This window comes from Lynx canadensis, chromosome X, assembly GCF_007474595.2.
Source record: "Lynx canadensis isolate LIC74 chromosome X, mLynCan4.pri.v2, whole genome shotgun sequence".
In the NCBI taxonomy this organism is placed as follows: domain Eukaryota; kingdom Metazoa; phylum Chordata; class Mammalia; order Carnivora; family Felidae; genus Lynx; species Lynx canadensis.
Window position 1 is genome coordinate 55,209,347 of NC_044321.2, and position 14,486 is coordinate 55,223,832.

General features: G+C 37.5%; 1 protein-coding gene across 1 annotated transcript in view; it reads left to right on the forward strand.

The window, feature by feature from the left end:
• LOC116737888 (ectodysplasin-A-like) overlaps positions 1–14,486 on the forward strand; it is a 287,027-nt gene that overhangs the window by 27,060 nt on the left and 245,481 nt on the right. The window lies entirely within an intron of this gene.

Below are 14,486 nucleotides of genomic sequence, written 5' to 3' on the forward strand. Positions count from 1 at the left end.
TATATTATGCTGATTATCAGTTGCAGAGGTTCTTAACCACAGGTTCTTAATGCACAGGGTGCATTTTAGTCTTACCTTGGAAACTTCCAAATGCACATGTCCCTGGCCACACTCAGACACATATCATCAGAGCCTTTATAGTGGGAACATGAGCATATATTGTTCAGGAAAGGAAAAGGCTTGTTCAGTGATGCTGACGCTCATTCCATTTGAGAACTAATGCTTTAAAGGAAGGAATAAAGCAAAGAGTGTAAATGAGATAACAGTTGTTTTCCAGGGCCTAACTTCAGCTCCCCTGTTATGGCTTATTTGGCCTTTATCATCTGTGATACTGGGACTACTTTTGAAGACCACTGGACCATAAGCTTGGGTGGTAGTGGATGCTTAATGAACTTCCCTATGGAACACTATTTGGGAAATCAATTTATAAACTCTGTGTCTTTTGGGGGAGAGATCGGTTTCAATTGCCAGTTTCTCAGCTAGATGATAGTCCTGTGTGCTTGCAATAGCCAAGGCATGAGGGTGGTTCCCTGCCTCCTGTGGATTCATGGAAACTTCCCTGCTGCTAGCTGCTGAAACCAGTTTAAAATAATAGGCTGCTGAGTAAGCGTCACTATGAACATCCACCTGTCAATGGCCTGCACTTCAGAGATGAAGAGTAATTTTTATTGGAGTGATGGTATACAGCAGGGGTTGAAACTAAACAGCCAAGATGAAATTGATTTTCAAAAGGGAATTACTTCTGAATTTTATTTAGTGGTTTGTGAATTGTTATTCTTGTTTTATCCTGCAATACCAATGGCCTACAAGGGCAACAAGATACTGAACATTAGTAAGGTTTTGGATCAATTCACAAGGCTCTCTGCCTAGAAGCATTGCAATGCTTCTAAAGCACTTTTTGCTTGGCCTGGGGAAGCTTTTGAGGGCTTATTATAGAAGGAAGATTCTTTTTTTAATATTTATTTTGAGAGAGAGCACAAGTGCACAAGCTTGTGTGAGTGGAGAAGGGGCAGAGAGAGAGAGAGAGAGAGAGAGAGAATCCCAATCCTGCTGTGCACTGTCTGCCCCAGTGTGGGACTCCATCTCATGAACTGTGAGATCAGGACCTGAACTGAAATTGAGTCAGATGCTTAACCAACTGACATCCAGGCACCCCTGGAAGGAAGATTAACACTCCTTACAGTTAGTCAGACTCCCGGGAAGAAGAGGGAGGAGCAGAGTTCAGGAGTTCTCTTGACTCAACCACCACTTCACTGAGTCCCTATTATGTGTACAAGACACATATTTAGTGGGGATTCGATTTCTCAAAGCTGATTTATCTAACAAAGACTCACTCAACCAAGGGGAAACCTCCTTTGTTTTTAATGACATTAGACACATCCTTTTGGTGCAGTTTGTTTCTGCTCGGATTTCCAGCTGTCATCTCAAATTCAATAAATTAAACTGAACTCATCTCCATTCTTAGCCCCTCCCACCACACACACCAAATTTTACAAAATTAAACCATAGTTTCATTCTCTCATTCACTCAGGCATAAACCCCTGGAGACTTTTTTTTTTAACTTAGCAATCAATTGCTAAGTTGATTCATACTTTGTGGAGTTGATATATACTATTATGATGTCTCTTGCATCACTCCCTTTTTTTTTAGTCCCACTGCTACCACTCTGGTTGCATTTGGCTTAGATGATCTTCAAGGTTCCTCCCAACCAAGAAAATCTGTGATTCTACCTCAGTTCCTTATCACCTCACTCCTGCAGTGGTTATCTGGTCAAGAGGTGCTTTGTTCTCTACTCCATATGCATACCTCAACTAGATTATTTTTTCAGGTACCACTTTGTCATGTCATCCCCTCCTCAGAAATCTTTTTATGTCTCCCACTGCCACTGTTCAAACTTTTTGCACTGGCATTCCAAGCCCCTCTGCCATCAGGCTTGAGATGCCCTGCTAGTCTGCATCCAGGTTAGTCTATTCACAGGCCTCTCACATTCTGGACTTTGTTTACCCATTCCCCAAAGCAGAATGTCTTTCCCTCCAACCTACCTCTTGGATCCCTTCAGGTCCTTCACATCTCAGCTTAAACCTTACCACTTTAGTAAATTCTTCCTTGTCCATTCATCTCAACACTTCTCTATGTGCCTCATTTGGCACTGTTATGTTGTGGGCAACCTTCACTTAGCCAATTAGCACACTTCCTGAACTAGAGGGAAGTTTTCTGAAGGCAGAGACTGGGTTTTACACTTTGTAGCTCTTACAACTGTATTGATCTGTACTCTTTTAGTTAAAAATGAAAGTAAATCTTATTATTAAAGCATTTTCCTTAATATTGGACTCTAAAACACAGTTGTACACATTCATTGAATACTACTACTATGAAATCATGCTACTTTATGGATCTGGTGATTATTCATGGCATCTGTCACTAAGGCTTCTTTCCTTTTAGAGCCCTGCGTAAGGTCAAACACCCTCTCAAAAAGCATATTGGACCCTAGAGCCTCCACCCTCAATTTCTTTCCTTCCTTCAAATTTTTAAAAGCCTCCCACATATCAGACATTCATATTCCACTTTGACCTACTGTGTACTTAATTCCCCCAACCTAGCAAGTCCTTGCTTTTACAATACTTTTGTAATTAATTGCCACCAGAGACTAGTAAAGTTACTTCAATTTCTTGACCTATGGATTCTAACTGATTTGCCAGGTCACTGGAGGCTCCATACCCAAGTTTTCTTTAAAGTTCAAAGCCTTCCCCCATCATGCATTAGAACTCCTTGTTTGTATTTTTAACAGTATCTCATTTAATGTGTAAATATGGGTAAACACTTAAGGCAAGGACTCTATATCTTGTATAATACAAAATATGCCAGTGTTCCAAATAATAAAGGCCTAGGGAACAATCAGGGTTGTGGTTAGGGGTGTGTGTGTGTGTGTGTGTGTGTGTGTATGTGTGTGTGTGTGTGTGTGTGAGTGAGAGAGAGAGAGAGAGAGAATAGACTGTATGTGTATGCATTTAAATATTAAACACTTGGATTCTGTCTACTGGGAGATATAGTATATATCACAGCTATTTAAGTAATATTATTTTGCCTTTTGACATCATTCCAGTAAGAGCAGTTTCAGTGTTTTCTTCATTTCTAGCAGGACTCACAAAGCATATGGTTTGTGACCCGAGAATAATGACATAAGGTTATATTTACCATCCATAGACAATATGTATATAGATTGAAATTTGTGTCATTAAATTACTAAACAAATAACTACTCTGTACCTACTATATACCAAGATTTTCTAGGACAGATGTGATTCAGAACACCAAGTAGTACTGCTATCTCATAGACTACTCTCTCACTCTTCCGATTAACCTATTTTCTCCTTAGCCCCTGCCTTTACCTACTCAATCACAATGTCTTGCTCCTACCTGCTAAACCTCATGGTTGTTTTGTTCTATTTTGGAGATTTGCATTGTCCCAGAAGTTGTAGAAAGAGTACTGGAATGAGTTCTGGCTCTTCACTTAGCCAATCAGCACATTTCAGTGTCCTTATTTGCAAAATTTGAAAGGTAATACCTTCTGTCTCCTTTTTTTTTTTTCTGAGGGTCAAATACAAATATATGGGAAAAATGCAAAGTTGTAGTTATTTCTAGAGGACTCACCAATTTATGTGTCAGTCTTAATTGTGTAAAACTTTTATTCTGATTGTTCCTTTATATATTCCATAGTTGTCCTGTCTGTTGGCATAAATTCACAGGAATTGATGGTATTGCAATGCTTTAAGTTATATTCCTTTATGTGTACTTCCTTATTATATTTGCAAATTCTTTCAGCAAAGCCATGTGCTGGTTTCTTTCCATGTGTGGTAGAAGGAGAACTAGATTGAAAGTTGGGAGATAGGGGTTCTGGTCCCAGGTATGAGTCTATTTATTCTCCCCTAGTTAAGTTGGGTTAATTTAGGTGGGTCACTTAACCTTTCTGCCTCTCAATTTCCTCATCTGTAAAGGGCTGGAAATTAGGTCTCATAATGCCATCAGTTTTTATCACTACAGCTAAATAAAAGCCCCATTGCTTCCCCCCTCCCAGATTTTCTTAACCTTGTTCCCCCCTTGAGAATCATTGGCCTAATAAATATAGTCCAAATGTTTTAACTAGCCATTCAAGACCCATGTCAATGTTGGTTTGCCAACATTATCTACTGTTCATAATAGGAACTCCCAGTTATATATAAATTGGTTTTCTTACTGAATATTCCTATTTCGTTGTCACTTGTGTCATCCCTCCTACTAAAATTATCTTTTTGGTGGTAGAATAATTATCTTCAAGGACAAGCTTAAATTTCACACTTTCCTGTGAAGCCCTTTCTGATTACTTAGCCTTTAGTGTTTTTTTTTTCTATTTCATATGAACTCAAATCCATATTTATGACATGTCAGCCACTCTACTTGGCATTCTAGGAGATAGAAAGATTTTTAAGGTCCTGCCATTAGAGACAAGCTGAAATTATGAATGAGCATTCTGAGCAGAGAACAACATGAGTGAAGACTAGGAAACAATAGAGAGGGTAAAGGCTTAGAGGTCATGGACCTTACTTATTTTTGTCTTATAACAGTTCTTGTGATATGCCACCATATAATATAAAATTATGGTTCAAATATAACACTGTTAACTAACTGAAATTTAAACCTTAAAAATAAAAAAGAATATGGTTCCTTTGTTATTGATTGGTCACCCAGCTTCTATTTCCTTTTCTTAATAGCACTGCATTTTCCTTTTGGAGTAGTCCCTCTCCAGTACTGGATAGTTTTGGGAAATCTTGGTGCCTGTCCCACAGGAGAAGCCAAAGAGATTGGGTCTTTCTTTTTACTACCCCAATAAAACTGCATTGGTGGCCGTGTGATGTCAGATCGACTAGCTTACATTCTCTTTTGAAACTGGCTTGACTTTTTATCTAGATCCTTTTACCCATTACTCCAATTGCCCTTTTGCGATTACTTTCAAGTATCGCAACTCCTTATTTTCATTTCTCCCTACCTTAACAAAACTTGCAAAACTGTAGTTGTTCCATTCTCCTCACTCACTGAAATACCTACAAGACTGAACTCCATTTGCACCCACTCTTGACCTTCTGTCTCCATAGAGGAAGTGTGGGTTTTTTGTCTAAGACCAGTCCTTTCACCTGGGCTTTGGATCATATCCCCTCATACTATTTCATGGTCCTTTCTTTGACCTCTCTCAAATGTGTTTTTTTTTCTTTTTAGCATGTAATCATGTTTACATCTTATCTTGGTTGGGGAACTTTCTTTGGCCCAATATCTTCCTAAAACTACCCTATTTCCCACTTATCTTAATAGTGAAACTTCTGAAATGAATAAACTTGCTGGCTACATTTTAACAACCCATTGATTCTTTCTATGGTTAGGTTTCTGTGCTCCCCTCACCACTGAATCTTTTCTTCCTAAGGTCACTAGTGACTTTCATATTGCAAAATTAAAAAAAAATTAATGTTTTTATTTATTTTTGAGAAAGACACAGAGCAAGTGGGGGAGGGGTAGAGAAAGGGTGAGACACAGAATATGAAGCAGGCTCCAGGCTCTGAGCTGTCAGCACAGAGCCTGATGCAGGGTGCACTGTGCGATCATGACCTGAGTGAGCCGAAGTCAGATGCTTAACTGACTGGGCCACCCATGTGTCCCATCATATTACAAAATTTAATGGAACTCTTGTTATAATCATATGTTACGTCTGTGTCATGTTTGATATTGTCCAATCCTTTATTTTCTTTTTCATTTTCTTTTTTAAAAAATTGATAACAAGAAAACCACTTGATATTATGAATTTACTGGTGATGGGATAGAGTTACTTCAATTATTAATGTTAGTGAATATATTGAATGTAAAGTTTAAGTTATATTTTGTTTTAAAATTTGTTGAGATAAATTCACATGCCATAAAATTCACCCTTTTAAAGTGTGTGATTCATTGTTTTTTTAGCATATTCACAGAACTGTGCAACCATTAGCACTATCTAATTCCAGAATATTTTCATTACCCCCTGCAAAATATGTATCCATTAGCAGTCACTCCTCACTTCCTCATTTTCCCCTGGCCCCTATCAACCACACATCTACTTATTTTCTGTATGGACTTGCTTATTCTGGATATTTCATATAAATGGAATAGTATGTGTCTGACCTTATTCATTTAATATAATATTTTCAAGGTTCATTCTTAGTAGCATGTATCAGTATTTCTTTCCTTTTATGGCTGAATAATATTCCACTGTATGAACATACCACTTTTATTTATCCATTCACCCACTGATGGACATTTGAATTGTTTCCACCTTTTGGTATTATGAAGAATGCTGTTGTGAACAATATAGTTCAAGTGTTTGTTTGAACATCTGTTTTCACTTCTTTTGAGTATATACCCAGGAGTGGAATTGCTGGGTCATATGGTAATTCTATGTTTAACATATTGAGGAACTGCCAAACTGTTTTCCACAGTTGCTGAACTATTTTACATTCTCACTAGTAGTATGTGAGAGTTCCAATTTCTCCACATCCTTGCCAACACTTGTCATTATTTGTCTTTTTAAAATTATATCCATCTTAATGGGTGGAAAGTGGTATCTAATTGTTTTAATTTGCATTTCCCTGAAGACTAAGGATACTGAGCATCTTTCCATGTGCTTATTGATAATTTGTATATATTCTTTGGAGAAATGCTTATTCAAATTCTTTACCCATTTTAAATTGTATTATGTATCTTTTTAATGTTGAGTTGTAGGAGTTTTTAATGTTTTCTAGATACTAAATTATTTTTTTTAATTTTTGTTTATTTATTTTCTTTTTTAAATGTTTATTTTTGAGACACACACACACACACACACACACACACACACACACACAGAGTATGAGCGGGGAAGGGGCAGAGAGAGAGGGAGACCCAGAATTTGAGCAGGCTCCAGGCTCCACACTGTCAGCGCAGAGTCCATTGGGGGGCTCAAACTCACGAACTGTGAGATCATGACCTGAGCTGAAACCAAGAGTCAGAAGCTTCAACAGACTAAGCCACCCAGGCGCCCCTAGATACTAAATTCTTATCAGAGAAACGATTTGAAAATATTCCCAACCCCCAATTCTGTTTGTTATAGTTCTTTATTCTTTAAATTCTCTCCTCTTTTGATTTCTGTGACAATGGGACTTCCTGTTTGTTTTCCTAACTCTCTGAGGGTTACATCTCAGGTTCTTTTAGAAGATCAAGATCCTCTTCTGCTTATCTTTTAATTGTTGATATGTCCCTTGACATCCTTGGCTCTTTTATTACTCTATACATTCTCCCAGAATGACTTCATTTATGCTTTCCTCTATTCCTACCCACTGAGCTCCAGTACAGTTTCTATTGGAAATCTCTTGAGTGTCCCATATACAGCTTAAAATCAATTTGTCCTGAATATATTTATCTCTTTTCCACCCCAAACCTGCTTCTCCTTTCCTGTTTCCTATCTCAATGAGTAGCAGTACTGTCCATTTACTTATCTAAACCAGAGATGTAGGAATTGTTCTAGATTCCTCTTTTTCACTTATTTTCCACCCAAATTCTAATTCCTATATACAGTCTACTTTTTAAATGCTTCTTTTATCTCTCCTCTCATTTCCTACTGCCTCAAATGCAACTCTCACCCTGATTTAGTTTAACTTTTACTTTTTACTCTCAAAGCTCAAATGTCACCTACTCCAAAAATTTTTCCCTGACTACTCTCTGCCAAATCTAAAAATAGATGCTCTTTTGTATTCCCATCAGAATTCTAGGCATACTCCTGTTACTATACTTAACTGTAATATATCATAGTCTGTGAATGTTTTTTAAGCTGTCTGCCTTCTCTACTAAAGCTCTTTACTAAAACCTATCTTATGTGACTTTATATTTTCAGTTCCTTGAACAATGTTGTATACATAGTAGGTGCACAAACTTGTTTTTGTTGTTCAAACTTTTGAAGGAAGGAATGAGAGCGTGATACTTTATTATGAATTCCTAGGCAAAATAACATTTATCCCTAGGCAGAAAAATGTTTAGGGAAACTTCTTTCTTGCAGTTAGCTTTTTGTTTCATAGCTGTTTATTTATTGAGAGGATTCTGTTCATGGTGGGACCTGGACTTGTGTGAGATAAAAAAAGAAGATCAAGTATGCTCTGTCAGACACGCCATCTGATTGTTTTCATCTTGCTCCAGTGGAGTGTTGCAAGATTGTGGCACTGTTACAAGTGGGGCAAGGGATTGGAACGACAGGACAAACAAACTTATCAATCAGCATTAAAAAAAATTTTTTTTAATCTTTGTTTTTGAGAGAGCGAGACAGAGTGCAAGTGGAGGAGGAATAGAGAGAGAGGGAGACACAGAATCCAAAGCAGGCTCCAGGGTCTGAGCTTTCAGCACAGAGCCTGACGCGGGGCTCAAACTCACAAACTGTAAGATCATGACCTGAGCCGAATTCAGACACTTAACCAACTGAGCCACCCAGGTGTCCCTCAGTGAGCATTTTTTAAAACATTGCCCTGGAAGATCACATAATAATAGAGCTGAGAGAATTTGAAGAGACTGTGTTGTCCAGGACCTCTACCTTCAAGGAGGTGAATTCTAAAGGATTAATGACAAATCGTTGCTCAACAATATTCAATATGAATAGGAACAAAAAAAGGTATAAAGAACAAATATAAAAGTACAAAAAAATATGTATGCCAAGTAGTCTACAGTTGTACTTCAATACAGAGAAGAGATAAATTAGGAAATGACTCTAAGGTGCAGCTTTATAAATAGAACCCTGTTTTCTCATTGACTCCCATTAACACATGGGTGATTTCATTCCTCTGAGAACTGAGGACTTTTTCTGGGATGGATCCAAAGAAAAGAAAAAACCGGAGAACAAAGAAGGACTCGAGTTGCTTCTAGGATCTGGGCTAAGGGAGTGAGCCAGCTGCCTTGGGAAAGACTCATATCAGTTACATGAGTTATATTGCTTCAGGCTGCTTAATTAACATGATTGAATTCTGTAACTGACCCATGGATATAAAATCTGAAGACTAATTTGAAGAGATACGTACCCCCCCCATGTTGATTGCAGCATTATTTACAATAGCCAAGATATAGAAGCAACCCAAGTGTTCATTGATAGAAGAATGGATAGAGAAAAATGTATGTATACATTGATAGATATATACAATGGAATATTAGTCATAAAAAAAGAATGAGATCCTGCCATTTCTGACAACATGAATAGACCTACAGAGTATTATTCTAAGTGAATAAGTCAGACAGAGATAGACAAATATTATGTGATTTCACTTATATGTGGAATCTAAAAAAAAAACCCCAAATGAATAAACAAGCAAAAAGCAGAAACACTCATAGAGAACAAATTGATGGTAACCAGAGGGGAGGCCAGTGGGGAGATGGGCAAAATGGTTGAGGAGGAGCAGGAGATACAGGCTTCCAGTTATGGGATAAATAAGTCACAGGAATATAGTCAAAAAAAATCTGAAGATGTTGGAACATAGTGTGTACAAAGATTTTGCATTCTAAGTGGAGGATCATGGAGAGGTAGTCCATATACATGGAGTTGGGATCCTGAAGTCAGGATTTGAATCTAAGCTCTGACATTTACTAATTTCCTACTAGTCTTCTCAATTTCTTCATCTATAAAATAAAAATAATAAAATATCTAGTCTATAAAGTTGTTATGAAAATCAAAGAGCAGATGCATATGAACTTTATAGCATAGTGCTTAGTATGTAGTAAGCGCTCACTGAATGTTAGCTACTAATACGAGTAACAGCAGCAGTAGTAGTGTTTTAATTATTATTGTGCTGTACTGAAGAGACCGTGAAGAAGCAAAGGGGAAAAATCTTGGTCAGTCTTAAGTAAATGAAATTCTTAGTTATTTGTTAGTGGTGATGGTGGCAAAGAAAAAGTACACTATTGCACCAAAAGTGTAAATACCTAGAGAACCTTCTCATGGGTACCCGAATTCTGTCACATTTCCAATGTGAGACAACATTCACCCATTATGTGAGGGTTACAGCTATTATATGGGATTTGGCATAAAAAAACATTTCCATTGTCTTAATATTTTAGGCTCTGCCTCTCCTTCCAAAAATAAATACAAGCCAAAAATAAACAAACAAACAAACAAACTGGAAACTCTATTTACATTCTCTTTCTTAAGAAATACTGTAGTCCTCCCCCAAATTGACACTTTGCTGATGAATTAAACAAAAGGAGAAAAGACTAAAAGAAATAGTCCTGTTGTACCAGAAACAACCAGCAGCGTTTTCATCTGATGGGTCTGTGACTTAAAAGCAAGAGAAGTTCATGTATTTGGAATCTGACTGTTAGACTAGGAAAACTCATGTAATAGGTTTACCACGAGCTCTCCCTCCATTCCCCCATACCCCCATCCCACCCCTGGTAGAGAGTCATCTTAAAAACAACTTCCTGATAATCATTTACAGTCAAATTAGCTATTTTCCTATTTGTAGTATGACTTTTATTCAGCCTGGCTCATTTAAAATTGTTTTTCAGTAATGCATTTGGGGCTTGATAACTTCATAAATGGTTTTCTCAAACAGCATTGTGATGATGCCAAGTACTCTGTGTGCTTTTTATGTCTTCACCATAATTTTACATTTGAACCTGAATATGCTGAACCAAGCTTTCTCTGAACTAATCTAAGCAGCAACTACTAGACACTTACAACAGGAGGTAAGAGTATAGGCTGAAGAGTCACAGACCTGCTGTTTTGTTATTTTTTTATGTGGTAAAATATACATAACATAAAATTCACCATTTTAACCATTTTTAGGTGTATAATTCAGTTTCATTAATTACATTTACAGTGTTGTACAGACATTAACCACTATCCCTTTCCAGAATGGTTTCATCTACCCAAATTGAAACTCTGTATCCATTATACAATAGCACCCCATTTCCCACTGTCCCTGACCCCTGGCAGTCACCGCTCTACTGTTTCTATGAGTTTGACTACATTAGATAACCATTTTAATGGAATCATACAGTGTTTGCTTATTTCACTTAGCATATTGTCTTCAAGGTTCATCCATGTACCTTGCATCAAAAATCCATTGCTTTTTAAGGCTGAATAATATTCCATTAAATTTTGTTTATCCATTCATCCATCATTGAGTACTTGCATTGTTCCCACCTTTTGGCTATTAAGAATAATGTTGCTATAAACATGGATGTATAAATATCTATGCATGTCCCTTGTTTCATTTCTCTTGGGTATATACCCAAAAGTGGAATTGCTGGATCACGTGGTAATTCTATTTTTAAGTTTTTAAGGGATCACCAAACTATTTTCCATAGCTGCTGCAATATTTTACATTTCTACCAGCAATACAGAAGGGTCCAATTTCTCCACATCTTCACCAATCCTTGTGTGTGTGTGTGTGTGTGTGTGTGTGTGTGTGTGTGTTTTGTAATAGTCATCCTAATAGGTGTGAAGTGGCATTTCCTTGTGGTTTTGATTTGTATATTTTTTTTTTCAACGTTTATTTATTTTTTGGGACAGAGAGAGACAGAGCATGAACGGGAGAGGGGCAGAGAGAGAAGGAAACACAGAATCGGAAACAGGCTCCAGGCTCTGAGCCATCAGCCCAGAGCCTGACGCGGGGCTCGAACTCACAGACCGCGAGATTGTGACCTGGCTGAAGTCGGACGCTTAACCGACTGTGCCACCCAGGCGCCCCTGATTTGTATATTTTAATGATTATTGGCACACTGAGCATCTTATCTTGTACTTGTTGGTCATTTGTATATCTTTGAGAAAAGTCTATTCAAGTTCTTTGGATGTTTTTAAATTAAATTTTTATTTTATTTTATTAAAATGTTTGTTTATTTTTGAAAGAGACAGAGACAGCATTTAAGTGCGGGAGGGGCAGAGAGAGAGGGAGACACAGAATCCAATGCAGGCTCCAGGCTCTGAGCTGTCAGCACAGAGCGCGACACGGGGCTCAAACTCATGAACTATGAGATCATGACCTGAGCTGAAGTCGGACGCTCAACTGACTGAACCACCCAGGCACCCCTCAAGTTCTTTGGACGTTTTTAATTGGGTTGTTTGGGTTATTTTTGTTGAGTTGTATGAGTGCTTTATGTATTCTGGATATTAAAATTTTATCAGATAAGTGATTTGCAGATATTTTCTCCCATTCTCTGGTTTGCCTTTTCATTTTATTGTTAGTGTTTTTTGATGCACACAAGGTTTTTTTTTATCTTTATTTTTATTTTTAGTAGGCTTTATGCCCTGTGTGGAGCCCAATGCAGGGCTTGAACTCATGACCCTGGGATCAAGACCAGAGCTGAGATCAAGAGTTGGATGCTTAACTGACTGAGCCACCCAGGCAGTGTGCTCTTGACACACAAAAGTTTTTAATTTTAATGTAGTCCAACTTAGTTGTTTCTTTTGTTGCTTATGCTTTCAGTGTCATGTCCATGAAATCATTGCCAAATCCAATGTTGTGAAGTTTTTCTCCTGTGGTTTCTTCTAAAAACTTTATAGTTTTTGCTCTTATATTTAGGCCTTTACTCCATTTTGAGTTAATTTTTGTATATGGTATAAGATAAGGGTCCAACTTCATTCTTTTGCATATGGATATCCAGTTCTCTTAGCACTGTTTATGAAAAGACTGCCCTTTCCTCCACTGAAGGTTTTGTCACCCTTGTCAAAAATTACATGACTGTGTATGTGAGGATTCATTTCTGGGCTTTCTATTTTATTCATAGACCTGTTTTTGAATCTTGGCTTTGTTACTAGGTGATAATACCTCTCTGATTATCTCCCCATATTCTACCATGAGGGCAGAAATTTTTTTCCCCAAGTTTTTATTTAAATTCCAGCTAGTTAACATACAATGCAGTATTAGTTTCAGCTGTAGAATTTGGTGATTCAACAATTACATACAATACCCATTGCTCATCAAAATACATGCCCTCCTTAATACCCATCACCTGTTTGAACCATTCCCCCACCTCCTCCTCACTTCCCCTCCAGTAACCATCAGTTTGTTCTCTATAGTTAAGAGTTTGTTCCTTGGTTTTCCTTTCTCTGCCCCCCCCATGTTCATTTGTTTTATTTCTTAAAATCCACAGATTCGTGAAATCATGTGTATTTGCCTTTGTCTGACCTACTTAGTTTGCTTAGCATAATACTCTCTACCCCTATCCATGTTGTTGCAAATGGTAAGATTTCATTCTTTTTGATGGCTGAGTAATATTCCATATAGACATTCGAGCTCTTTCCATATTTTGGCTATTGTTGATAATGTTGCTATAAACATTGGGGGGCATGTATCCCTTCAAATTCGTATTTTTGTATCCTTTGAGTAAATACCTAGTAGTGCAATTGCTGGATCATAGAGTAGTTCTATTTTTCACTTTTTGAGGAACCTCCATACTATTTTCCACAGTGGCTGCACCAGTGTACATTCCCACCAGCAATTTAGGAGGGTTTTCCTTTCTCTGCATCTTTGCTAACATCTGTTGCTTCCTGTTGTTGTTAATTTTAGCCATTCTGACAGGTGTGAGGTGATATGTCATTGTAGATTTGTATTTCCCTGATGATGAGTGATGTTGAGCATCTTTTCTTCTGTTAGCCATCTGTATGTCTTCTTTTTTTTTTTTTTTAATTTTTTTTTCAACGTTTATTTATTTTTGGGACAGAGAGAGACAGAGCATGAACGGGGGAGGGGCAGAGAGAGAGGGAGACACAGAGTCGGAAACAGGCTCCAGGCTCTGAGCCATCAGCCCAGAGCCCGACGCGGGGCTCGAACTCACGGACTGCGAGATCGTGACCTGGCTGAAGTCGGACGCTTAACCGACTGCGCCACCCAGGCGCCCCTGTATGTCTTCTTTTTAAAAAAGATTTTATTTTTAAGTAATCTCTACACCCAACATGGAGCTTGAACTCACAACCCCAAGATCCAGAACTGTATGCTCTGCTGACTGAGTCAGTCAGGCATCTCAGCCATCTGGATGTCTTCTTTGGGAAAATGTCTTCTGCCCATTTTTTATTCGTGTCTGCTACCCATTTTTTAACTGGATTATTTAGTTTGTGGGTGTTGAGTTTTATAAGTTCTTTATATATTTTGGATACTAAGAGGGAAAAAATTTTTATCTCTTTTGTTTATTATATTGTTAGTACTTAGAATAATCAATTAATTGCAATCAATAATTTTGCTGTTAAATGAATGAGCAATAACCTCCCTCAGAAGGCTATTGTAAGAATTAAATGAAATACTATATATAAAGCATTCAGCATACTTACTAATAAAAAGTGTATAAGAAATGATGGTTAACTTAAAATATTCATATCAATTATATGATTCCTATGGATTAAGTGAATAATATTAACAGATATTATATCTGTTGTAGTTTGGTGGGTCTCTCTTCAGATAAAAGCACAGGTTTGTGTGGGTG